Source organism: Dipodomys merriami, unplaced genomic scaffold, assembly GCF_024711535.1.
Source record: "Dipodomys merriami isolate MVZ:Mamm:240054 unplaced genomic scaffold, mDipMer1.0.p SCAF_349, whole genome shotgun sequence".
In the NCBI taxonomy this organism is placed as follows: Eukaryota; Metazoa; Chordata; class Mammalia; order Rodentia; family Heteromyidae; genus Dipodomys; species Dipodomys merriami.
Window position 1 is genome coordinate 1039225 of NW_027205037.1, and position 24721 is coordinate 1063945.

A 24721-nucleotide genomic window follows, 5' to 3' on the forward strand; every position below is an offset into this window, starting at 1 on the left:
AACAACAAAAAGAAAAAGAAAAGGGTGTTTGGGACTTTCTTGTCAGGACTGGCTTGAACCCACAATCCTCAGATTTCAACCTTCTGAGTAGTGCCAAGGTTTTTTATGAGACAATTCTCTCAAATTAACCACCAAGAAAGAAGCAAAAAGAAATAAAGAAAAGTCCAGGACTTGAGCTGAGGCTCAACTGGAAGATCATGGACAGCACCCATGCCCTGATTTCAAACCTATGACCAGCACATCATCATCATTATCATCATCATCATCATCATCATCATCATCATCATCATCATCATCATCATCATCATGTGAATAAAAAGACTGTAAGAGCCTATTAAGAATATTAAAATTGAGGGCTGGGAAGTTGGCTCAGTGGTAGAGCTCTTGCCTTGCATGCATGAGGCCCTGGGTTTGATTCCTCAGCACCATATAGCAAAAAAGACAAAAGCCGGAAGTGGCTCTGTGGCTCAAGTGGTCGAGCGCTAGCCTTGAACTGAAGAGCTGAGGGATAGAGCTCAGACCCAGAGTTCAAGCCCCATGACCAACCACAAAAAAAAGAATATTAAAATTGAGTGAGCCAGGCACTTTTTGGTGGCTGACATGTAATCCCAGTTAGGAGCATGAAATCTCAGGATGGTGGTTAAAAGCCCACCTGGGCAGGAAATTCCATGAGGCTCTAATCTCCAACTAACCAGCAAAAATGCCAGAAGTAGAGCTGTGGTTCAAGTGGTAAAGCAACAGCCTTGAATGAAAAAGCAAAATAACAGTGACCAGGCCCAGATACATAGGGTAGGACTACTAATAATTAATCAATTAAATACAAAACACAAATAAAAATCAGAGTGGAAGATGAGCACAAAAGCCAAGAGAATTGGTGGTTTACACCTGGAGCTCAAGCTACACAAAAGACAGAATTTGAAGATCTGGGTTCCAAGGCATCCCAGGCAGAAAAGTCCCTTAGGAGTTTGTGAGTATGTATCAGGTAGGGGTCTTGAACCCAGAGCTGGAAATAGAAATTCTTTTTTCTTAAAGGTAGCATTCTACCACTTCCTTTCTTTGGGGGATGAAATGGAGATAAGTTTTACGGACTTACCTGCCCGGGCTTTCAACCCCAATCCTCAGATTTCAGTTGCTGATACAGTACTCTTATATTCTATGAGATTTTTATCTTCCATGACCTGCCAAAAAGTAAAAGAAGCCAGAAGTTGATCTGTGTGGCTCAAGCCACAGAGACTGCTTGCTTTGAGGGAAAACGAACAACAAAAACCCTCATACACAGTGGACCTGCCCTGGTTTCAAACCCAGGAAGTGACCAGGCCCTATGTTCAAGCCCTAGGACCACCACCACCAGCAACAAAAGAATGACTCAGGGACAGGGACTAGGCCCTGAATACAAAGCCTAGAAACAGCATTAAAAATAAAAGTAAAACAAATTCAGAGACTGTGGCTAGGCTCCAGAGTTCAAGGTCTAGAACCAGCACCAGGACACACACACACACACACACACACACACACACACACACACACACACACACACACACGAAATGAACAATATAATAAGAAGGCAAAAGAAGAAGAGAGAAGTCAATGAAATATTTTTAAGTAGTGGCTCATGCCTATAATCCTAGCTACTTTGGAAGCTGAAATTTTAGGATTGTGGTTCATAGTCAACCTGGGCAGGAAGCTCCATGACACTAGGTTTTATGTGTGCTAGTCCTGGGGCCTGAACTTGTGCTGTTTTGCACAAGACTAGAACTATTCTACTTCCAAGCTCTTGGTGATTAATTGGAGATGAGAGTCTCAAAAACTTTCCTGCCCTGGCTGGCTTCGAATCACCATCCTCTGATTTTAGAACCTGGCTAATGTCCCTGTCTTCCCATGAGAATCTTTCTTTTTTTTTGGTTGGTCATGGGGCTTGAACTCGGTGTGCACACTGTCCCTAAGCTCTTCAGCTCAAGGCTAGTGCTCTACCACTTGAGCCACAGGGCCACTTCTGGTTTTCTGGTGATTTAGTGGAGATAATTGTCTCATGGACTTTCCTTCCCAGTCTGGCTTTGAACTGCAATCCTCAGATCTCACCCTCCTGAGTAGCTAGGATTACAGGTGTAAGCCACTGGCACTCAGCTTTTTTTTTTCTTTTCTTTTTTCTTTTTTGTGGGTTGTGGGGCCTGAACTCCAGCTCTGGATGGTGTCCCTTAGCTCTTCAGCTCAAGGCAAGTACTTTACCACTGAGCCACTTCCCAGCTCCTCCATAAGAAACTTACCCCTTATGAATCACCAAATTTGTTTTACAAAGCCAGATGTTGAAATGTGGCTTAAGTTTTGGAGCCTGCCAGCCTTGCTCAGGACACGGGAGAGAGACTCCAGCACAGTGACCTTGCCCTGATTTCAGGTTTAGGAAGAGTCACCACTCCCTGTGTTCCAGCCCTAGGACCAGAACCAAATAAATAAATAACTCCCACATTTTCACTGTATTTGATGTTGGGGTAATTTGTGAAGGTGAAGGGAAAAAACAAATTGTTTAAATAGGGATACAGCTAGACCTATTGCAACAATGAGATGTACAAGAAATTATTTCAAAAAATGAACTTTACAACTTTTGCCTGGTGGGAGTGGTAGAGAACATTATATAAACAAAGCCATTCATGCAGCTGTTGCTCAAGCTGTTAAAGTATGCTAACCTTGAGAATAAACAATACAAAAAATGCTTCATTCACAATGGCCCTGCCCTGACTTCAAGCCTCAGGAGAGTGGCCATGTCGTGAGTTGAAGCCCTAGCAACAAAAATGAAAATAAATAAATAAATAAAGCCAGAACTTTATCTGTGGCTCAAGCCATAGAGACTGCTAGTCTTGAGAAAGAAAAGGGAAAAACCTCAGACACAGTGGCTCTGCCCTGATTTTATGACTAGCAAAATCTAAGGCCCTATGTTCAAGCCCTAGGACAAGCAATGAAGAAAAAAAAAATACAGCAACAACAAAAACTCAGCAAAAATGCCCAAGTCCTGAGTACAAACCATAAGAGCATCACCCAAAATAAATGCAGAAAGAAAGAAAAATACATAAAGAGCCACAATTTGAGCTGTCTTGAGGTGGTAAGCCTACTAGTCTTGAGAAAAAAATTAGGAATAATGACCAGGCCTGGAGTTCAAGTACTATAACAAGCTCAAAAAAAAAAAATCTGTTGAGATCCAAAAGGAGTCTCTCAACATGAAGATAGGCTTGGCTATCTCACTGGAACATCTTGTGGCTGAGTTTACAGAACCACTCTCAGAAATCCGACCCTTTCATCCTGCCTTATGCAAACATCCTGCAACTGCTAATGACCACCCTTTCACCCTGCCCTATGCAAACATCCTGCAGCTGCTATGGCCAATGAAAAAGCTTCCTTAATGGCCAATTTAAAAGCTTCCTTATTCCAAGCATATAAATACCCCTGTGTGAAAAATAAAAATTTGCAGCTTGATCAGAATCCCTGTCTTGCTGTCATTCTTCATGTCTCTTGTCCCTTCATTCCTTCTCGCTTAGGTTCATCGCCCTCATTGAGGTCCTGCAGGTTGGGACAAAAATCCACAAAAAAAACTTCAAAACAAAAACCTCAGAAACAGTGGCCAGCCCTAATAATAAGCTGGATGACCCAAAATTATGAAAAAGTGAAAAAGAATAATAAATTAATGAAAAGAAGGACAAAAATATTAGAGCCAATTCAAGATTTTAAAAATATGGTTCACACCTATAATCCTACCTGCTCAAATAGCTGAAATCTGAGCATTTGTGGTTTGAATCCAGCCTGAGCAGGAAAGTAAATGAGAATTCTTTTCATTTATGCTACTCCTGGGCTAAAACTTGAGTTTTACTCAAGGGTAGAGCTCTACTGCTTCCTACCTGTTGCTGGTTAATTGGTGAAAAACGTCTCATTGATTTTCATGCCTAGAATGGCTTTGAACCTTGGCTCTCAACTTTCTTTTTTTTCCCTTATTTATTTATTTTATTTTATTTTTATTTTTTGTGAACACACTGTACAGAGGGGTTACAATTACATGGGCAGGTTAATGTGTACATTTCTTATCACGCATTGCAGCCTCCTCCTTTCTTTACCCTTCACATCCCTTCCCAGCCTCCCCCCCATCTGCCCACCCAATCCTCCCCGCTAGGCCCCCAACAACATTGTAAAGCTCGTTTTCGACATGACAATTTGTACTTCTCATTGTTGCAACAGGTCTACCTCTATCCTTAAACGACTTGTTTTTTCCCATCTCCTACACAAGTTATACTGACATCAAATATAGTAAAAGCAGGGTTATACTGTGGGGGAGGGACATACAAAGCTACAAAGAGATAATCTTATAAATGTGTTAGAAACAAATGCATGAAAGGAAAAAAAAACATATGAATACATATCTAAGGATTCATTTTCCTAACATCGCATTATCTGACCTTTTCCGCTTGACTCATACATATACTTGATATTGCAAATAAGGGAAACCATGGGACCTATGTTCCTTTGGGCCTGGCTTACTTCACTTAATATAATTTTTTCCAAGTTTTTCCATTTCCTAACAAATGGGACAATGTCATTCTTTCTGATGGAGGCATAGAATTCCATTGTGTATATATACCACATTTTCTTGATCCATTCATCTACTGAGGGGCATCTGGGTTGGTTCCATATCTTAGCTATGGTAAATAATGCTGCAATAAACATAGTTGTACTAGTAGCTTTAGTGTGGTCTTGTTTGTAAACATTTGGATAAATGCCCAAAAATGGGATTGCTGGGTCATAGGGGAGCTCTATGTGAAGTCTTTTGAGGAACCTCCATACTGCTTTCCAAAGTGGTTGAACAAGTTTACATTCCCACCAACAATGAAGTAAGTTTTCCTTCTGTCCACATCCCCTCCAGCATCTGTTGTTGTTAGAGATCTTGATTTTAACCATTCTAACTAGAGTGAGGTTGTATCTCAATGTTGTTTTGATTTGCATTTCTTTTATGGCTAGGGAGGTTGAGCATTTCTTCATGTGTCTATTGGCCATCCTTCTTTCTTCTTCAGAGAAGTTTCTCTTTAAGTCTTTAGCCCACTTATTTATTGGGCAGTTGTTTCTTTGAGGATTTGTTGTTGGGTGGTTTAATTTTTTGAGTTCCAAGTATATTTTAGATATGAGACCCTTGTCTGTTGTATGGCTAGTGAAGATCTTCTCCCAATCCGTGGGCTTTCTATTGATCTTGCTAGCTACGTCCTTTGCCATGCAGAAGCTCTGCAACTTCATGCAATCCCATTTGTCCCACCTTTCTTTGATTTGTTGTGTTTCCGGGTCTCTATTCAGAAAATTTTGGCCTGAGCCAAGGAGACCTAGGGTTTCTCCTATTCCATCCTGTAATGTTTTCAAAGTGTGTACTTTGACTTCGAGGTCTTTGATCCATTTGGAGTTGATTCTGGTGCAAGGTGATATATAAGGATCTAGCTTTAGTTTTCTACAAGTAGTTAACCAATTTTACCAGCACCATTTACTGAAGAGGCTGTCTTTCTTCCATTCTATTGTTTTAGCTCCCTTATCGAAGATTAGATTTCTATAGGTCTGTAGGTTCATTTCTGGGTTTTCAATTCTATTCCATTGGTCCTGATGTCTGTTCTTATGCCAATACCAAGCTGTCTGGATAGTCATCTTGGCTTCCTGTAGTACTTTTTTCCTTTCTGTATTTTTTGACTGTTGTGGGGCTTGAACTCAGGACTTTTGTGCTGTCCCTGAGCCTCTTTGTACTCAAGCCTTGTGCTCTACCATTTGTGCCATAGCGCCACTTCTGGGTTTTGAGTGCTTAATTGGACATAAGAGTCTCACAAGGACTTTTCTGTCTGGGCTGGCTTCCAACTGAGGTCCTCAGATCTCAGCCTCCTGAGTCGTTAGAGCCATAGGACACTTACCTCACTTGTTAGGTTTTAAAAAAAGAGATAGCCGAGTAAGAACAGCACCATGCACGTGCTATTCAGGTAAAGGGTAGTTTTATTCAGTAGACCTGCTGGGACCAGGCAAGGTTGGCACTCCACATGTCTGGGAAAGGCCTTCGAATGAGAGAGAGCTGGGAAAGAGAGGAAAGAGAGAGGAAAGAGCTAGAAAAGAGCAGAGAGAGCAGAGAGAGCAGAGAGAGAGCAGAGAGAGAGTGTCTGGGACCGGGCTAGGCCTTACCTAGGGTACGTGCAGAGAAAGGTGTGGCCACATCAAATTCAGATATGACCTCAGTGGATGCAAATGTGACTTCTTCCAGGTGTCCCAGTTGCCTAGGTAATGCAGTTACTGGATGGAGACTTTGCTGTGAGGAGGGTGGAGTCTGCTCGCCATCCAGGAGAGGACCTTACAATATTAACCACCAAAAAAAAAAAAAAAAAGGATGAGCTATGGCTCAACTTGTAAAACTTCCATCCTAGAGGGGGAAAAAGCCCAACACCTCAAGAAGACTGGCAGGTCAAGCCCTAGGATCACCATAAAAAAATGAAAACCAGGGCTGGGAAGGTGGCTCAGTGGTAGAGGGCTTGCTTGCTTTGGATGCATGAGGCCCCGGTTCGATTTCTCAGCATCACATAAGCAGAAAAAAAAGCTGCAAGTGGTGTTGTGGCTCAAATGGTAGAGGACGTGGAGCTGAAATGCTGAGGGATAGCACCCAGGCCCAGAGTTCAAGCCCCATGACCAGCCAAAATAAATAAATAAATAAAAGCCAAATACAAAGAAATAAAAACAACAACCAAAAATAACAAGGAAGAGTTGTGCATTGGCTAAAGATGTAGTGCCTGCTAACTTGGGGGGGGTGGAGGGGGAGAAAGCATGGAGACTGGAGACTGGCCAGGCCACTTTGAAGCCCTGGGATTAACACAAAGAATAAAAACATAAACAAAAAGGCAGAAAGTGAGCTTTGGCTCAAATAGACTATCAGCTTTAAATCAAAAACAAAAACTAAACAACACTGACCAGGCCATGTGTTCAAGCCCTAGGCCCAGAACCAAAACATAAGAAAAACCTAGCCAGGTGCCAAAGGGTCACACCAGTAATCCTAGCTACTCATACTCAGGAGGCTGAGTTCTGTGAATCACAGTTTGATGCAAGGAAGGAAAGTCCGAGAAACATAATAGACTACTCAGAAAAAGCTGGAAGTGCTGCTGTGTTTGAAGTGGTAGAGTGTTAGCCTTGAGCAAAAGAAGCTCAGGGACAGGGCCCAGGCAGAAGAGTTCAAGCCCCAAGGTCGGCAAAAAGGAACAAAGAAAAAAGAAAGTGAGTAATTAAGCTGTGGCTCAAGGTATGAAGCCTGCTAGCCTGGAGAAAAAAGGTTAAAAATGTAAACAAAAGTATTAAAAAATTATTCCCAGAACCACATGCTCCAGTGCACATTTCCCTACATCCTTAGTGTGCAGACAACCAGGCCAATGCCCCTGCTATACCCTGTATCTCTATGCCAAAAATTTCAATTATTTGAAAACTGCCTTCTGAGAATTGCCACATAGGGACCACATTGAGAATTATTGACCTCAAAAATATTTATTAACATGATTTCTTTTATTCTTGTGATTTTTCTATGTCCTCATCATTACTTCCCTAGCACCTAGCAAATTACCTAGTATAAAAATATAGAGACATATCTGCTTATTGAACATCTACATGTATATTTGGGATAATAAGCTAGTTTATATAGGGTCATCAACACTGAGCAATTTTTACAATGAGCCTCATACTTTGTAAAAAACAAAAACAAAAACAAATAACACAATTTAACCCTCAAGAACTCTACATTTGCTAGTCAGCAGTCACTCATACCTCTCATCCTAGCTACTAAATGGAAGCAGGTGCTTGTGTTGTTAAAAATAGTAATGTTATAAAGGAAAAGCAGAGAATTATTATAGAGTATAGGAGATCAAGTATACACAACTATATATAATTCATGATCATGTACTGGTATTAGTACTGGAGAAAAAAATGAGAGGGCAGAATTGAGCCAATTGTCAAGACTGAAATATAGACAAAGATTAAGCAAAAGTATGGCATTGTGATTAATTTACTGAAGCCGGTAACTACTGTGGCTATGTAATAACGGGACATTTTTATCCTGAGGAGAGCAAGATTAAAATATGTAGGAATAGAGGACTATGATATATACAAGTTAATCTCAAATGTATGTCCACAAAGAGAACATACACACAAATAAGTGATTAAGCAAAAGAAGGAAAATGTTAACTATAGTGAATTTTCATAAAAAGCACACAAATACTGTTTATATTCTTTTTATGACTTTTCTTAAATTTGACCATTTTTAAACAATACTAGATTGAATAGAGAAGAGATGCACTTGAACTGCAGAAGATGAGTTCCCGAGGAGTGTTCTGAGAGGGTTTCATGGAGAAAGCAAACATTAGGGGATAAGAATAAAAGATCAAGTGTTACCATATGAAAAATTATGGAAATCCAAACATTCAGACTACAACAATAAAGTACCAAGAGTAAGAAAGTTCACAGACACAGAAAATAACTCAGGGCTACTGTGGGTTGAGGTAAGGCAAGAGGCATGAATGGTTTAATGGCCCAAAATTTCTGTCGAGGGTGATGGATATGTTTGGGATAAGATAAAGGTGATGGTTCTACAATACTGGAAATGTACTGAATGTCACTGAATTGTGGTTATAATAATAAATGTTATTACTATTTCCCTATAAAGAAAAAAATCATCCCATTTTAGAGGCTACTGTTTCCAGGAAACTCTCTGACATTATATACTCACAGGAAACTGTACTCTTTTTCTTACATTCAGTAGATTTTAAACATGTATTTCTTTATGTTTCTTTTTTCTTTTTGAGTTATAACCCTACTAGCACAGGCTGGCCTGGAACTTTCTGCTACTTTGTTGCTTGAGGAATGTCTTTCTTTTACCCAAGACATTCCATAACAAAATTTATTTTCTAATAACAACAACAACCAAAAAGATCAAGTATTAAGGTCCTTACCCTACGACTTAGGAGCAAACAGGACATCTTGATTATATCAGTTCCCTCTGTCCAGAGAGCATTGTGTGCCTGGGGCGTACTGGTTTACAGAATGTCTCCTGAGCCTGGGAAAGATAGGGATAAAAGGAAAAAGCATCCCATGTCCTGTGCATGAGCAGGCAATGGGATATATGTTGTATTAAATATTTCTCTGGATATAGAACCTCCCTGCCCACTCTGACCTTGGATATGCACATAGCTCACAAGTCACCAACAAAGAGCAAGGCTTTCGCTCTTACTTCCATATCGTAAATGGTTACTATCTCAGTTTTTATTCACTGAAGTGTCACAAATGAATCACAATCACCAAGAAGTAATAACTTACCCTGGCCAGTTTGTCTGGTTTGCAGGAGATGTGTTGGTAAAAACATCTGTTATCTCTTCAGAAAAATCTTCATCCCATGAAAAAAAATAAAGTTTTACATGAAAAACATTCCAGAAAAACTGCTGAGGATCACAAGAAAGGTGAGAAGGAAGAGGAGTGAATGCAGCAGAAGTATGCATAACAATTTAATGAGCATGGAATATGAGTGCTTATAGAATTTTTTCCTTTCCTTCTCAAGTTTTTATGATGCATTGTTATCATTATCCAGTCTTTTACTATTAAACTTAAATGTCCAATTAAGACAAACATTTCTGAGACTTTTCTTCCACCACTGGTTAAGCTGAAGCTATAGGCGTTAGGGATAATAATAATCACTCGGCCTTCTGAGATTTCTGGGCAGACTTTGTGGCCTTGCCAGCTCCAGCAGACTTCTTGTCCACAGCTTTGATGCCACACAGCAACTGTCTCCTATCACAAACAGCAAGATGACCCAAAGGAGGATAGTCAGAGAAGCTCTCCACATACACAAGGCTTGCTGGAACCATATGAACCATGACAGCATCACTAGACTTCAGGAATTTAGGACTAGCTTCCAACTTCTTACAAGATCTCTGTTCAAGTTTCTCTTTCCACTCAGTAAACTTGCAAGCAATTTAAGCTGAATGACAATCCAGGACAGAGGCATAGTTAGCACTGATTTGGCCTGGATGGTTCAGGAAGGTCACCTGAGCAGTGAAGCTAAATGCTTCCTTGGGATCATTCTTGTTGTCATCACCCACGTTGCCACACCAAACATCTTTGGCTGACATGCTTATAGAATTGTTTTGTGTATAGTATGTCGATAGATGTTCTTAATGGGATTATAAGAGAGGTGGGCATTATCACACGTTGGCAATAAAGATAATGAAGGCTGGAAGAGGTCAATAATTTCCACAAGATTTCTTAGCAAAGGTTAGGAGTTAAACCTTGGCCTCCACTCTCAATGCTCTTTGCGTCACATTACAGAAGAATGAATGGAGAGTATGAAGCAGATACTGTATAAAGTAAATGGAATTCAGGGCTGGGAATGTGGCTTAGTAGTAGAGCCTAGCATGCATGAATCCCTGGGTTTGATTCCTCAGTACCACACAAACAGAAATAGACAGAAGTGACCCTGTGGCACAAATGGTAGAGCACTAGCCTTCAGCACAAAGAGGCTCAGGAACAGAACCCAGGCCCTGAGTTCAAGCCCCAGGACCAGAAAAAAAAGAAAAGAAAAAGAATTTAAAAATGGAATTCAAGTTATGGGAAGAGTTTCAGGCAGAGAAAATGAGTGCCAAGATTAGGGGGTGAAAGCATAGCAGGAAGTTTAGTATGATCACAGCATTTAATGTAAACAAAGGAAAAAAGCAACAAAGTAGGATCCAGCAAAGACTGGGCCTTTACACCCTAGTAAGATTTCAAAGATTCTAACGAAGAGATGAGGAACCACTGAATGATTTTTAGAACAGAGACAAGTATGATCAAATTTAAATCAAAGGAAGATAATTTTAGTGGCTGAGTAGAGAACTGATCAGCACTAATCTAGGAACAAAAAAGGAAGTAAAAGTGAGGGAATAATCCATGATCCAAGTGAGCAAGGTGATGTTTAAATCAGCGGGAGAAAGGATTAATGTTGGAAGGGTGCTAAGGAAAATGTTATCTTGATGATGGGAAAACAGAACACCTCACTGAAGAAACATGCAAACATATGGGTAAGTCAAGAGCAAACTATAATCAAGACAGCCAAACATACTGTCAGGAAATATTCCTTCTCTCTTTACACAAATAAATCCTATCCATTCACTCACTTTGAGACCAGCCTAAGGTTTTAGCCTTTGGAATCTATATATTTTTTAATCAGCAGTCTATAGCTTAAAGGGCAAATTGTTACTGCTTTATCTGACCATTGTCCCCAAAATTTCCCGGGATTGGCGGGAAGAATGTATCATAGCTCATTTGTGCCTCTCCCTTGGCATTTAAGAGAAAGAATTAAAATGACTTAGCAATCCCAATTATAAGATGGATTGTGAAGCTGATCTCATTAATACCATCCTTACCAATGTAACTCATTTAAACAACATTTAACTATATCCTAATATGAATAAAAATCTAAAACCTGACTCGTAGGTTGTCATCCAACTAAATCCTACTGGGTGCAAGAAATTAATCTGAAAATATAATGACATACCTATATCACAAAATATTGACAAAATGATCCAATAGCATGCAGAATTTTTTTCACTTATATTTATCTCATTCTGTTCTAAAAAATTAGTGTGTACTTAGAATGTAAATAATATTCTAATATATACATTTAATTTACAATGTTCAGATATACAATGTATTATGTTTGAGTGTTAATAAACTTATTTTTTGGTAAGTGTTGTGAACAAAATGAGGCAGGTCACTGCTGTGGCTCATGCCTGTAAACCTAGCTATTTGAGAGGTTGAGAATGGAGGATTATAATTTGAGGTCAGCCTTGGCAGCACAGTTTGTGAGATCCCTTCTCAGCCATAGCCTGTTATATTAGTATGTGCTCATCCTCCTACACTAATGTGAGAGTCCAAAATTAAGAGGATCTCAGTTCCAGCCCAGCCTGGGCAGAAAATTTTAGGAGATTCCATCTCAACAGAGAGGCTGGACACAGTGGCAAGTGTCTGTGATCCTAACAATGACAGGAAGATGAAATCGGTAATTGTAGTTCAGGCATGCATCCAGGCAGGAAACCATACTCTCCCTGAAAATAGTAAAGGGAAAGCAGGGCCCAAGGCATGGCTCAGTGGTAGAGTGTCTGCTTACTAAGTTTGAGTGAGCTGAGCTCAAACCCCAGTACCATCATAACAAAGTAAAACAATGGTGGAAGATCACTACCAAATACTTTCCACACAATTAAGTATATATTGGGCAGGATTGTGGCCCAGTATTAGGCTAGGGGTGTAACTCCATGGTAGAGTACTTGCCTGAGGCTTTGCATTTGGTGACTGGCATTGAGATGAGAAGTTGCATCGAAAGTATATAGGATGGTGCTGGTGGCTCACGACTATAATCAGCTACTCAGGAGGCTGAGACCTGGAGGATGGACGTTTAAAGCCAGCCAGGCAGAAAATTCTGTTTAGATCTATCTCCACTTAGCAAGAAAAAGACAGACTAGTGTCGTGGTTCAGATTAGTAAGACATCAGCTGAGTTCAAGCTGTGGTCCTGGCACCAAAAACAACAATAACGAAATAAATAAATAAAGGAATAAAGTGTGGGCTTTGGAGGGACTTTGGAAAAAGGAAGGACTCTCCCAAAATCGGAAGACATATTCTTAGGCAAAGGGATGGCAATGACCAAAAATGCTGATAGAAAAAGATGACCAACACTACCGCAACAGCAGGTTCCTACATTTATCCCCTGTCAGCTACATCCATTTTTTCAGTACTTCATTGAGATATCATTAAATGCCAACATCACTGCTGAATTCTCAACAAATATCACTGAGGAGGGCTGGCACAGAGTGAGAGGAGTTGGGCAGGAGTCACTTTTCAGAGTCATTTCTGGTGAATATATTAGACAAAAATCCAACTGTTTAGAAAATCCCTCAGAGTCCTCTGAATGGTATTTAAAGTTCAGGATTCCCATTCCTACACCAAACAGATGCTGATTACATGAACAAATGCAGTTAATTGCACAAAAAAGTTTATAAATAACACAACTGTCATATTGAGGACTAATTAGAAAGAATGCAACTATCTAAACACATCACAATGGCTTTATGTGTTTCCTAAGTTAAGACTTCTAAAAAGCAGATTTTTTAATCTATTATATCTTTGGAATCATTAAAATAATTACCATCCCTTGCTTATGACTATTATGCCACTTATTGAATACATTATTTCATTTTTGTTTTGTTTTGTTTTGTTTTTGCCAGTCTCGGGGTCTGAACTCTGGGCCTGGGCACTGTCCCTCAGCTCTTCAGCTCTTCAGCTCAAGGCTAGTGCTCTACCACTTGAGCCACAGTGCCACTTCTGGCTTTTTCTGCTTATGTGGTACTGAGGAATCGAACCCAAGGCCTCATGCATGCAAGGCAAGCACTCTACCACTGAGACACCTTCCCAGCCTCTGAATAAAGTATTTCATTTAGTACTTATTTTAACAACCTGTAAGGAATTAGATTGGGTTACCTTACAGATGAGAAAAGAGCTCAGTATCACAGGTCACATGGCTTTAGTAAAAGACAGATCTTTATTTTGACTCAGTGGATAATTCCAAAGCCCATCATAGTTAAATGCCATCTCAATACTTCAGAAGAACATTAAGAACTTATGTTCAAAAAATCTTTTTTTCTTTTTTTGTGCAAGTCCTAGGGCATGAACTCAGGGTGTGGGTGCTGTCCCTGTGCTTCTTCAGCTCAAATCTAACACTCTATCACTTGAGCTACAGCTCCACTTTGGGCTTTTGGTAGTTACCTGAGGATCAGAGTCTCACAGACTTTGCTGGTGAGCTGGCTTTAAACCCAGATCCGGGGTCTCAGTTTCCTGAGTATCTAGGTTTACAGGTGTGAGCCACCAGTACCTGGTCAGAAAACATTTTCTAATCAGGAATCAAGCTTTTACATAGACTAAGGAATCATTTATTAGTAAGATGTTATACAATTGTCTAGTATGACTTCTTAAACACGATGCTGAAGACAACAAACAAAAAAGAAAATGTCCCAGTCTGCATAAAATCCATACTAAAGGAGTAAGAAAAGTTTCTCACTGAGAAATATTTGCTTTGTAGAAAACTTGAAGACTAGTTATTTTACAGTTGATGAGAAATAGAAAAAAATCAAATGAGGTTTAGAGATATCAGTGGCAAGCACACTGACAGTTCAAAGAAGTAAAACAGAGAGCCATCTTTAAAAGCACTGACATTTGGAAAATTTTAATCTGGCAGCTCTCAAACATGCTCGTCTCAGGACTCTTAATACTCTTAAATTTTGAGAGCTCCCAAAGAGCTAATTAAAAAGGTAAGGTGGCTCAGTGGTAGAGTGCTTGCCTTGCATGCATGAGGTCCTGTGTTCGATTCCTCGGCACCACATAAGTAGAAAAAGCCAGAGGTGGCACTGTGGCTCAAGTGAGAGAGCGCTAGCCTTGAGCTGAAGAGCTGAGGGACAGTGCCCAGACCCAGAGTTTAGGCCCCGCAACCGACAAAAAAAAAAATGTAAGTAGAGCCAGGAACTGGTGGCTCTCACCAGTAATCCTGGCTACACACTCAGGAGACTGAGATCTATAGATTGCTATTAAAAGGTAGCTGGAGCAGGAAAGTCAATGAGATTCTTATCTCCAATAAACCACTCAGAAAACAAAACAAAACAAACCCAGAAGTACAACTATAACTCAAGTGGTAGACTGCAGCTCCGGATCAATGCCTAAGTGCTGAATTCAAGCCCCAGGACTGGCACAAAAATAAATAAATTAAATAAAAAATAGGGGATACACATGCATTAGCATGTACACGCACACACACGAGAGAAACAGACAGATATGTTAAAAAGTAGAACTCAGCTAATGAACAAAGCATCAGGTATTGAGTCCTAGTTTCACAACCCAAACAAAAGAAAATTTAGAACTCAAGTGCTTATGGTAGTTTTGTAAACTTAAGAACAAAAACACTGGGGATGGGAAGGTGGCTCAGTGGTAGAGTGTTTGTCTTGTATGCATGAGGCCTTGAGTTCAATTACTGAGCACCACATAAGCAGAAAAAGTTGTAAGTGGTGCTGTGGCTCAAGTGGTAGAATACTAGCACTGAGCTTAAGAGCTGAGGGTCAGCACCCAAGCCCAGAGTTTACTCCCCACAACTCACCAAAAAGAAAGAAAAAGAAAGAAAAGAAACACTACTTATTAATATACGCTTATTGAAAAACACTGTATTTTCCAAAAAAGGTAAAATTTCAGCAGAATAGTCCCATTGTTTTACATCTTTAATAAATCTCTTCATCCTTTAGCCTAATGAAAGACACCTGTATTCTCTCATCTGCTTTTATACTGTCTGTTGGGTTATGTTGTTTCAAGTATATGCAGGAAAACTACCTTACAAAGTCACTTAGTTAGAAAAGGAAGAAGTATTTTAGTTGCCTTCTCAGATTATCAATAAAGCTAATGCTGGCATACTCCTTAATATTACACTAAAACTCAACTAGTGGTCATCTCTTAAAATTTAGTTGTAATGAGATACATAGCAATTAGCCTGAAGCTATACCATAAGATTTTCTGCTTGGATGTATTAAATTAAAATCAGTTAGTCTTTTCTTTTCTTTTGCCTGTACATGATTTGCTAACATCACACATTAAATAATGGGAAAATACTCACACTGAGTCACACAAATCTTCCAAATGCTGACCAACTGTCCTGAAATCAATGAATATAGCTGTTATTATCAACACAGATTTCATCAGCATAGACTGTAAACAGCACTGGGAAGCTACAAAGCTCAACAGAGCAATAAATACATTCTACAAAATTGAAACTTAGTTTGAATGTGTATCATGACTCATACATCGTTGCTTTTCTCGTTGTAAAGGCTCATTTCATTCACTTTTAAGAAATGTTCACCAAATAAAATTCTAGTCTCTATGACCACTTGTATACTTCAGAGTGAAAATGTCATTTCATGGCAAAGTAAATAGTTCATTTAAACACTACAAATGGGCTAGGCACTGGTGGCTCATGCTTGTAATCCTAGCTACTGAGGAAATTAAGATCTAAGGATCATGGGTCAAAGCCAGTCCAGGCAGAAAAGTCTGTGAGACTCTTATCTCCAATAAACTACTCAGAAGAAGCCAGAAGTGGTGCAGTGGTTCAAGTGGTAGAGCACTACCCATGAGCAAAAAAGCTTAGGGCAACATCCAAGCCCTGAGTTCAAATCCTAGGACCAGCTTTAAAAAAAAAGACAAAACTTAGTTCATTGGATTCCACTTTCTTAAAATAGCCAATTAGCAGAGAATATGTCTTAGAAATATATCTAATTAAATGTTAAAATTAAACAACCCTTAAGATTCATTTGTCCAGAAATTACATTTTATACTAATTGCCACATTACTTAATTACTATAAAAAATGAGCAGCTTCAACATTCATATTTTCTAAGAGATACAGGCTTTAAATTGTGGAGGCAGGGATGGGGAAGAGTGCCACTCACGTTTTAGGTACTACCAACTTTTCTGCCTCAATTCAAGATGGAATTAAGGATCCCACAAGTCATGAGGCACAGATGAAGTATCCAGAGATATAAAGAAACATCAGCCAAACTGAGGACAAACTCTGAAAAGAGCAATCTTTAACTGTAATCACTGGCAGGGGTGTATGAACAATATCAGTATGAGGGATGATAAGAGAAGTCTGACAGGGAAAAAAAAAAGAAGACATAAGCAAGAGGCTGACGTGTTTGAACACCTAGATGGGGGAAAGTTGCAAAAAGAATTCTACATGAAAATTCTTACTGCAAAAAAGAGAGAGATGCAGGGTACCAGTGGCTATCCCTGTCAGACTGCTACTAAGGCAGCTGAGATCTGGGGATCATAGTTGGAAGCCAGCGTAGGAAGAAAACTCCGTGATACTCCTATCTCTAATCACACAAAAAAAAGCTGGAAGTAGAGGTGTGGCTCAAGTCCTTAATGGTCTAACTTTAAGCAAAGAAGGTCAGGGACAGCAAGCAGACCTTGAGTTCAAGCCCCAGGACCAGCACAGGTGTTGTGCGTGCACACACACAAACACACAAATTACTCTAGTAATAATAAATAATCTAGTAATAATAATAATAATAATAATAAATACCCTAGTAATAATAAATACCCTAGTAATAATAAATACTCTCGTAAAAATAAATACATTGCATCTTCCCACTCCGATTCTGAATTTTCATATTACCTTTTTTCTCTTCTTCCTCTTCCTCAAAAAATTCTGCTAGGGAAAATGCTTCTGAGTTGTTCTAATTCAAATATTAGAGCCTCTAATTCTTCTCCACTCAGAGAGTTAAGGAAAGATTTCACCTGAATGAAAATAATAAAATATTGTGTAAATATTAATGAAAAAAATCTCATAAGGAGAAAAGACTGACGAGCTCATGCCAGCACAGCTCTGTGTGTGTGTGTGTGTGTGTGTGTGTGTGTGTGTGTATGTGTGTGTGTGTTTGTGTTGGTCCTAGGGCTTGAACTCAAGGCCTGGGTGCTTACCTTTTGTGCTCAAGTCTAGCACTCCATTATTTGAACCACAGCACAACTTCCAGGTTTTTGGTGTTTAATTGGAGATAAAAGTCTCACAGACACTCTTATCTGAGCTGGCTTCCCACTATAATCATCAGATTTCAGTCTCCTAAGTAGCTAGGATTGCAGTACCCAGTTCTAATTTTTTTTTGATTTTTTACAGATCCTGAAGCTTGACCCGGGAGCTACCTGAGGCTCTTTGTTCTCAAGGATAGCGATATACACTTGGAGCTACAAGACTACTTCCAGCTTTCTGAGTTGTTTATCAAAAGTAACCTGTCTGGTCTGGCTTTCAATTAACCTCAGATCTCAGCCTCCTGAGCTAGGATTAGAGCCAGAACTAATTTTTTTAATAACCGTAACACTAGGATAGTGTTTATTACTAGGATACGGTTTAGTAACAGTAGCACAGAAGACGCTAACAGAGCTAAAAACAAGAAACCAACATCCCTGGCTCTTTCTCCCTCCTTTCTTCTCCAACCCTTCACTTCTGAGCTAAACCAGCAGCTTCCCACAGAGGCTGATTCTCTAGAGAGATGTATGCATTCTACGGCTGTATCTAAAAAATGCCCCCGGTTGTTTCATTTCTCCTATCTCTGCATGGTGAGAGGGGAGCCCAAGGCCAGACAGTTCTTTGCTTCCCAAAGTAACATGCTCTGCTACACTGGATTTGCCCACCAGGGGTGCTGTTCGCTGAGAGCCCTGCCCACAGAAATTCCACAGGCCACTCAAGTCCCCTCCCTGGGCCTTTGGCTTCCCTTCCCCAAAAACTCAGGTTGAAGGAATGATTGTCAGTCCACATTCCCTACAACCACATGCTTTCACCATTATTCACCATATTCCACCCATCTCATCTATTAGGATCCCTTCCATCTTTCTACCGTTTCTCTCACATTTCTTTTTTTCTTTTTTGGCCTCGGTCGTGGGGCTTGTACTCTGGGCCTGGGCGCTGTCCCTCAGCTCTTCAGGTCAAGGCTAGCGCTCTAACACTTGAGCCACAGTGCCACTTTCGGCTTTTTCTTTTTGCTTATGTGGTGCTGAGGGCCTCAGGCATGCAAGGCAAGCACTCTACCACTGAGTCACCTTCTCAGCCCCTCACATTTCTATGACCTTTTTAATTACAAAGAAATCAATAGAAGAAAAATAGAGCCAAAAGAAAGCATTACGAAACTCTGAATACTTTCCATCTCTTTTCCACTTGGAGGAGAAACTGTTGGTGTTCAGGAGAAAGGAATTAAGGTTCTCAGGAAACTACAAGAAGGCAAGAGGGCTGACAAGAGAAAGAAAACCATCCTTAAACATGAATGCAAGGGTAGAAATGTCGCTTAGTGGTAGAGTGCTTGCCTAGCATGCATGAAGCCATGGGTTGGATTCCTCTGGATCATATACACAGAAAAAACTGGATATGGGGCTGTGGCTCAAGTGGTAGAGTGCTAGCCTTGAGCAAAAGGATCGCAGGGACAGTGCCCAGGTCCTGAGTTCAACCCCCAAGTCTGACAAAAAAAAAAAAAAAGAATGCAGCCAGGTGTCAGTGATACACACCTGTAATCCTAGCTACTTGGGAGGCTGAACTGATCTGAAAATCACTGTGCAAAGTTTGATCCCTTTTGCCCAGATACACCGGCACACATTTATCTCAAGGAAAAGCAACAAAGGCCCTTCAGGGATGCTATAGGTCTCTAAGATTGAAGCCTCCCCACCCCAACTTCTGAAGGACATGAAGGAGACACAAAGATATTGTGCAGATGGCATTATCTCTGAAGAACACCTGGCTATTGTGGGAAGGAGATGCACAGGGGGTCAAGGATGGAGATGATCTACAAAGTGCGTTCTGTTGGAGATCAAAGAAGGATCGCTTAAGAGGAACTTCACACGTGGAGAATCCAAAAAGGAACTTATGTCAAGATGGAGGAAACCCACACTTTCCTTCTGTGGCCATCAAAGAGATGCCAAGGTCTCTGCTGTGCGCTTTCCCATTTTCTCACATACTGCCTGGGTCCTATAATAGCCCACACTATGTAATCCTCACCACTAAATGCCCATGAGAATTCACCTCAAGTGAAGGTAAACTCTACTTTGTACTGTGTGGGCTATGGCCCTAAGCAGGATATAAATCCATCCAAGACATGTTTACAATCTGGATCAGAAGCAAAAACAAAACAAAACAAAACAAAACAAAAAACCCATGGCCTGAATCTGGATGCTAGTGTCTCATGCCTATAATCCTAGCTCTTCAGAAAGGCAGAGACCTCGGTTTGAAGCCAGCCTAGGCAGAAAAGTCTGTGAGAGCCTGATCTCCAATGAATCAGCAAAGAATTGGGAACAGGAGCTGGGAAGGTGGCTTAGTGGTAGAGTGCTTGCCTACCATGGCTGAATCCCTGGGTTCAATTCCTCAGGGCCACATACACAGAAAAGCCAGAAATAGCGCTGTGGTTCAAGTGGTAGAATACTAGCCTTGACCAAAAGAAGCTTAGGAACAGTGCCCAGGCCCTGAATTCAAGCCCCACGACTGGCAAAAAAGGGTTGGAAATGGAGCTGTGGTTGATATGGTAAAGTACCAGTCTTAAGCAATAAAAGCCAAATGAGAGCTCCAGGCCCTGAGTCCAAGCCCTAGTACTAGCAGAATTATAAATGCACACGCACACACATGCACACACACACACACACACACACACACACACACACACACACACACAGAATTTAGAAGGGGGAAGAAATGAATTAGAAAGGGTTGAGAGAAGGTTGAGACGATATGAATTCCTGCTGATCTTGTCACCACAGTGAGTCAGGCAAAAGTTCTGTTTCCTTTCCAGCTATGCTGACTCACTCCTCTAGAGGTAGAGATAGGAGAACCATAGTGGAAGGCTAGCCAAGACAAAATTTAGTGAGAATCTACCGAAAAAGGAGGAAGAGGAGGAGGAGAAGAATGAGGAGGAGGAGGAGGACGAGGAGGAGGAGAAGGAGGAGGAGGAGGAACAGGAGGAGGAAGAGGGGGAGGGGAGGAGGAGCAGGAGGAGGAGGAGGAAGAGGAGGAGGAGAGAAGGAGGAGGAAGAAGAGGAGGAGGAGGAGGAGGAAAAGACACTGGTGGCTCACATATGTACTACTAGCTATTAGGAGGCTGAGATCTGAAGGTCAAATTCTCAGCCAGCCCAAACAGAAAACCCTCTGAGTCTTATATCCAACCATCCAGCAAAAGACAGGAAGTAGAGGTGTGGCTCAAGGGGTAGAATGCCAGCCTTGAGCCTCAAAGCCCTGAATTCAAACTATAATACAAATACTTAAAAAAAAATCCAGACATGATAATGCATGACTATAATCCCAGCTACTCTGGAGGCAAAGGTAGAATGACTGTGGTCCAAGGTCAGTAGGAGTAAAAACATGATACCCCTATCTGAGGGAAACAAAGAAAGAAAGAAACCCCAAAAGTAAACAGGACTGAGGGTGTAGGTAACATAGTAGAGTACTTGCCTGGTAAATGTGAGACCTTAAATTCAATCCCAAGGACCACAAAATAATCCAGTTTTGTTTGTAGTTTCTTAGGTATCTCTGGGAAGGTATGTGGAAAAGAGATTTCCCAAATAGAAAAGGGACCCTCTGGACACTGGTGGCTCATGCCTTTAATCCTAGCTACTCAGGAGGCTGAGATCTGAGGATCACAGTTCAAAGCCAGCCAATGCAGGAACATCTGTGAGACTCATCTCCAATTAACCACCAGAAAACCAGAAGTGTGCTGTGACTCAAGTGGTAGGGAACTGAAGAGCTCAAGATCAGTCCCCAGACCCAGAGCTCAAGTCCCATGACTGACAAAAAAAAGAAAGAAAAAGAAAGAAAAGGGAACCCTACTAGATTTTCCATGCCCCACTGTGACCCTTGAGGAAATTAGATTAACAATACAAGCTTGAAGTCATTCACAAAACCTCACACAAGTTAGCTGATAGTACCTTGCCAGTTGCCAGGAGTGGGAGAATTTGACGGCTTCTGCCAAACAGAGAATTAGGGGCTTCGTAGGTGACCTTCATGTCTCTATGTGGGTTGGAGCTCCTCATTCACAAACTGGTCACTTGGATGAAGGGTAGCCTAGCAATTTCTCTATTATCCTTTTATTGTTTTACTTCTTTTTTTTTTTTTTTGCTACTGTTATGCAAGAGTGGCACAGTGGATCTGGATTGGCAAAGGAGTTTTGTGACATGGAAGTCTGCTTTTCGTGATCCTATTTAAGATATTCATTCTGGTCATAGATTTACCAGAAAGAGTCACTTTTTATTCCCATACCTATTTACTTCTCTGAGGCAGAAATGTTTACTCTACATGTGGAAAAAAGAAAAAGAAAAGGAAAGTGTTAGAAAGAAGGCAGTTCTGTGGGTTTTTGAAACAGTTGATTCAACTTCTTGTGTTTCAGCCCATTATTTGTTGTTATTGATGTGGGGCTTGAACTCTGGTCCTGGGTGCTGTCCCTCAGCTCTTCAGCTCAAGGCGAGCACTCTATCAGTTGAGCCATAGTGCCACTTCCAGTTTTCTGGTGGTTTACTGGAGATAAGAGTCTCACAGACTTTACTGCCCACGCTGGCTTTGAACCAGGATCCTCAGCTCTCATGTCTTCTGAGTAGCTAGGATTAAAGGTGTGAGTCATCAGCACCCAGCCAGACTGTTTATTTTTTAGGCAGGTTATACCCTCACTCCTAATTCCAGCTTAATTTTTTGAATATATTTTCTAACTTCCCTATTACCTTACCCTGCCTATATTATCCCAACTATGGTTTCTTTTGAATTGTTAATAGATTGCAGAAAATTTAGTAGAAATCATATCTTGAATTTGGAGGGTAAGCTCATGCACACATGTTTGCCAGTCCTGGGGATTGAACTCAGGACCTGAGCACTGTCCCTTGATCAAGGCTAACACTCTACCACTTGAGTCATAGCTTCACATAGCTTTTTGGTGGTTCATTGGAGATAAAAGTTTCATGGGCTTTCCTGCCTGGGTTGGCTTTGAACCACAATCCTCATATCTCAGCCTCCTGAGTAGCTAGGATGACAGATGTGAGCCACCAGTACTTGGCTCATATATTGAATTTTCAATGTGAATCTTTTCTCAGGCTGATGAATGGGATTTTCTCCTGCAAAGCTGAAAAGAGACAGTACCTACAACTTCAGATCAGCCCAGCAATTCTGAGTTAATAACTAACCACTCTAGCACACTGTTGCTCGGCAAAGATATCCAGTAGTCAGGGTGAATTAAACACATTTTCCAACACACAATATTTTTGCTTATAATCATCTTTTCACATACAACTCCATCACACATTAGGGAGCACCTGAGAAAACTCAAACAAAGCTGGGGAAAAGAAAAAAAGACAATTACAATTCGGGCACTGATGGCTCACAACAGTAATCCTAGCTACTCAGGAGACTAATATTTGAGGATCATGGTTCAAAGCCAGCCCAGGCTGGAATGTCCTTAAGACTTTTATCTCCAATGTACCACCAAAAAGCCAGAAGTGGAACTGTGGCACAAGGGGTAGTATACTAGCCTTGAGTAGAAAAATTCAGAAATAGTGCCCAGGTCCTGAGTTCAAGCCTCAGGACCAGAACATGCACCTGTGCGTGCGTGCACATGTGCACGCACGCACGCACGCACACACACACACACACACACACACACACACACACACACACACACACACACACACACACACAAAATGGCTCACCATTTCCTTCCCAAGATACCTGGCTCCAGAAAGCACCACAGCATCACTGTTTGCAGTGCCCATGAGACAATCGACATCCTATAAAAGACAAGTGTTGTGTTTAGTTCAAATGTTTGCTCTTGTACGTAAAGCATGGTTACCTTGACAATGAAGGCCACCCGTATGAAGCACTAAGCACTGTCCCGTATGAAGTTTGCCATGTATGTCAATTCACTTCATCCTGGCAGTAATTAGCTTGAAAGGAAAGCTATGATGCTCTCATTTAACAGAGCAGAAAGTTGAGAATGAAGGAATACAGGATCTTACTCATAAACAGTCCTTAAGATGGTGACAGGCCTGTAGCCTGGGTAAACTAGTTCTGAAATCAAGTTCCAAAAAGAATGTCCTCATTATAATGACCTCACAATTCTAGTTGACCAAGAACTCAGGGAGGGGCAACGATGTGTGCCAGGGGAAGGCAGCAAATGTGATAATCTTGGTGATGGGCTGGACCTATCAGTTGTGAAATAACCAAAAAACAACTTGGAACACATAGGAGTGAATTCAGCAGGAGCATCTGCTCCAGGTCTCAGCAGGAAACAAATGCCCCATGGAAAGCCCAGTACTAGTAGATCATGCCTATTATCCTAGCTATTCAGGCAGCTGAGGTTTGAAGATCAAGATTTGAAGCCAGCCTTGGCAGAAAAGTCTGTAAGACTCTGATCTCCAATTGACCAAAAAGGAAGAAGTGGAGCTCTCTTGAGTAAATCAAAACAAGCAAGAGAGACTCAGAGTCTAAGTACTTGTACACCCCCCCCACACACACACAAATTCAGTTCACTTTTGTGAACCAACTGGAAGAAAGAAGTGATGGGTATGAGATTAAAGAATAAACAAGGGCCACTGAGCCACATGGAGATTGGCAGCAAAAGAGAGCTGTGGATTCCCCGAGGTCAAAGGAGATGAAAGCTCAGAAGAAGTGCTATCAGAGTCCACAGAGAGTCAGATTTGTGCACCAGGGGCCCTCCATCAGGGGCCACAAAGATGGAACCCACGATGATTACCAGTGTCACACTGAATCAAGAAAGCACTAGAGAAGCGCCTAGGCCTCCTTCCTGCCTCCCACTGACCCAACCCAGCCAAACACATTCAAGTGTAGTAGTTCACTGGCCCCTTTCCATGTGAGACCAACCAGCAAAACTCATCCAGGTGAAGTGTTCTAGAAGGACCAATCTCCCAGGAGAGGAAATGGGTCAGAAGAGCTTCAAAATAGATTTGGAGAGAGCTGAAAACTCAATTATATAAGACAGCTTTGGCCGAGGAATGGTAACCCAGTGGAAACTTTCACTGTAACCTTCACCATACAATGTGAATGGTTGACACCCGCAGAGAAAGGAGAGGTTCCCCAATGCCCCACTGAGCAGCATCAAGCAGAGAAAATTAAAAG

General features: G+C 41.0%; 1 long non-coding RNA gene across 2 annotated transcripts; it reads right to left on the reverse strand.

The window, feature by feature from the left end:
- Positions 1-9018: 9018 nt before the first annotated feature.
- LOC138803798 (uncharacterized) lies at positions 9019-23651 on the reverse strand. 2 transcript variants are annotated; one of them, XR_011365047.1, is made up of 7 exons: positions 23602-23651; positions 23296-23373; positions 21532-21894; positions 17255-17376; positions 15699-15737; positions 9343-9409; positions 9019-9082 (listed from the first exon to the last, which is right to left on the reverse strand). It is a non-coding gene; the product is annotated as an uncharacterized lncRNA (long non-coding RNA). The 2 variants fall into 2 exon arrangements; XR_011365048.1 differs by lacking the exons at positions 9019-9082; positions 9343-9409 and adding an exon at positions 12346-12433.
- Between the last annotated feature and the right edge of the window lie 1070 nt (positions 23652-24721).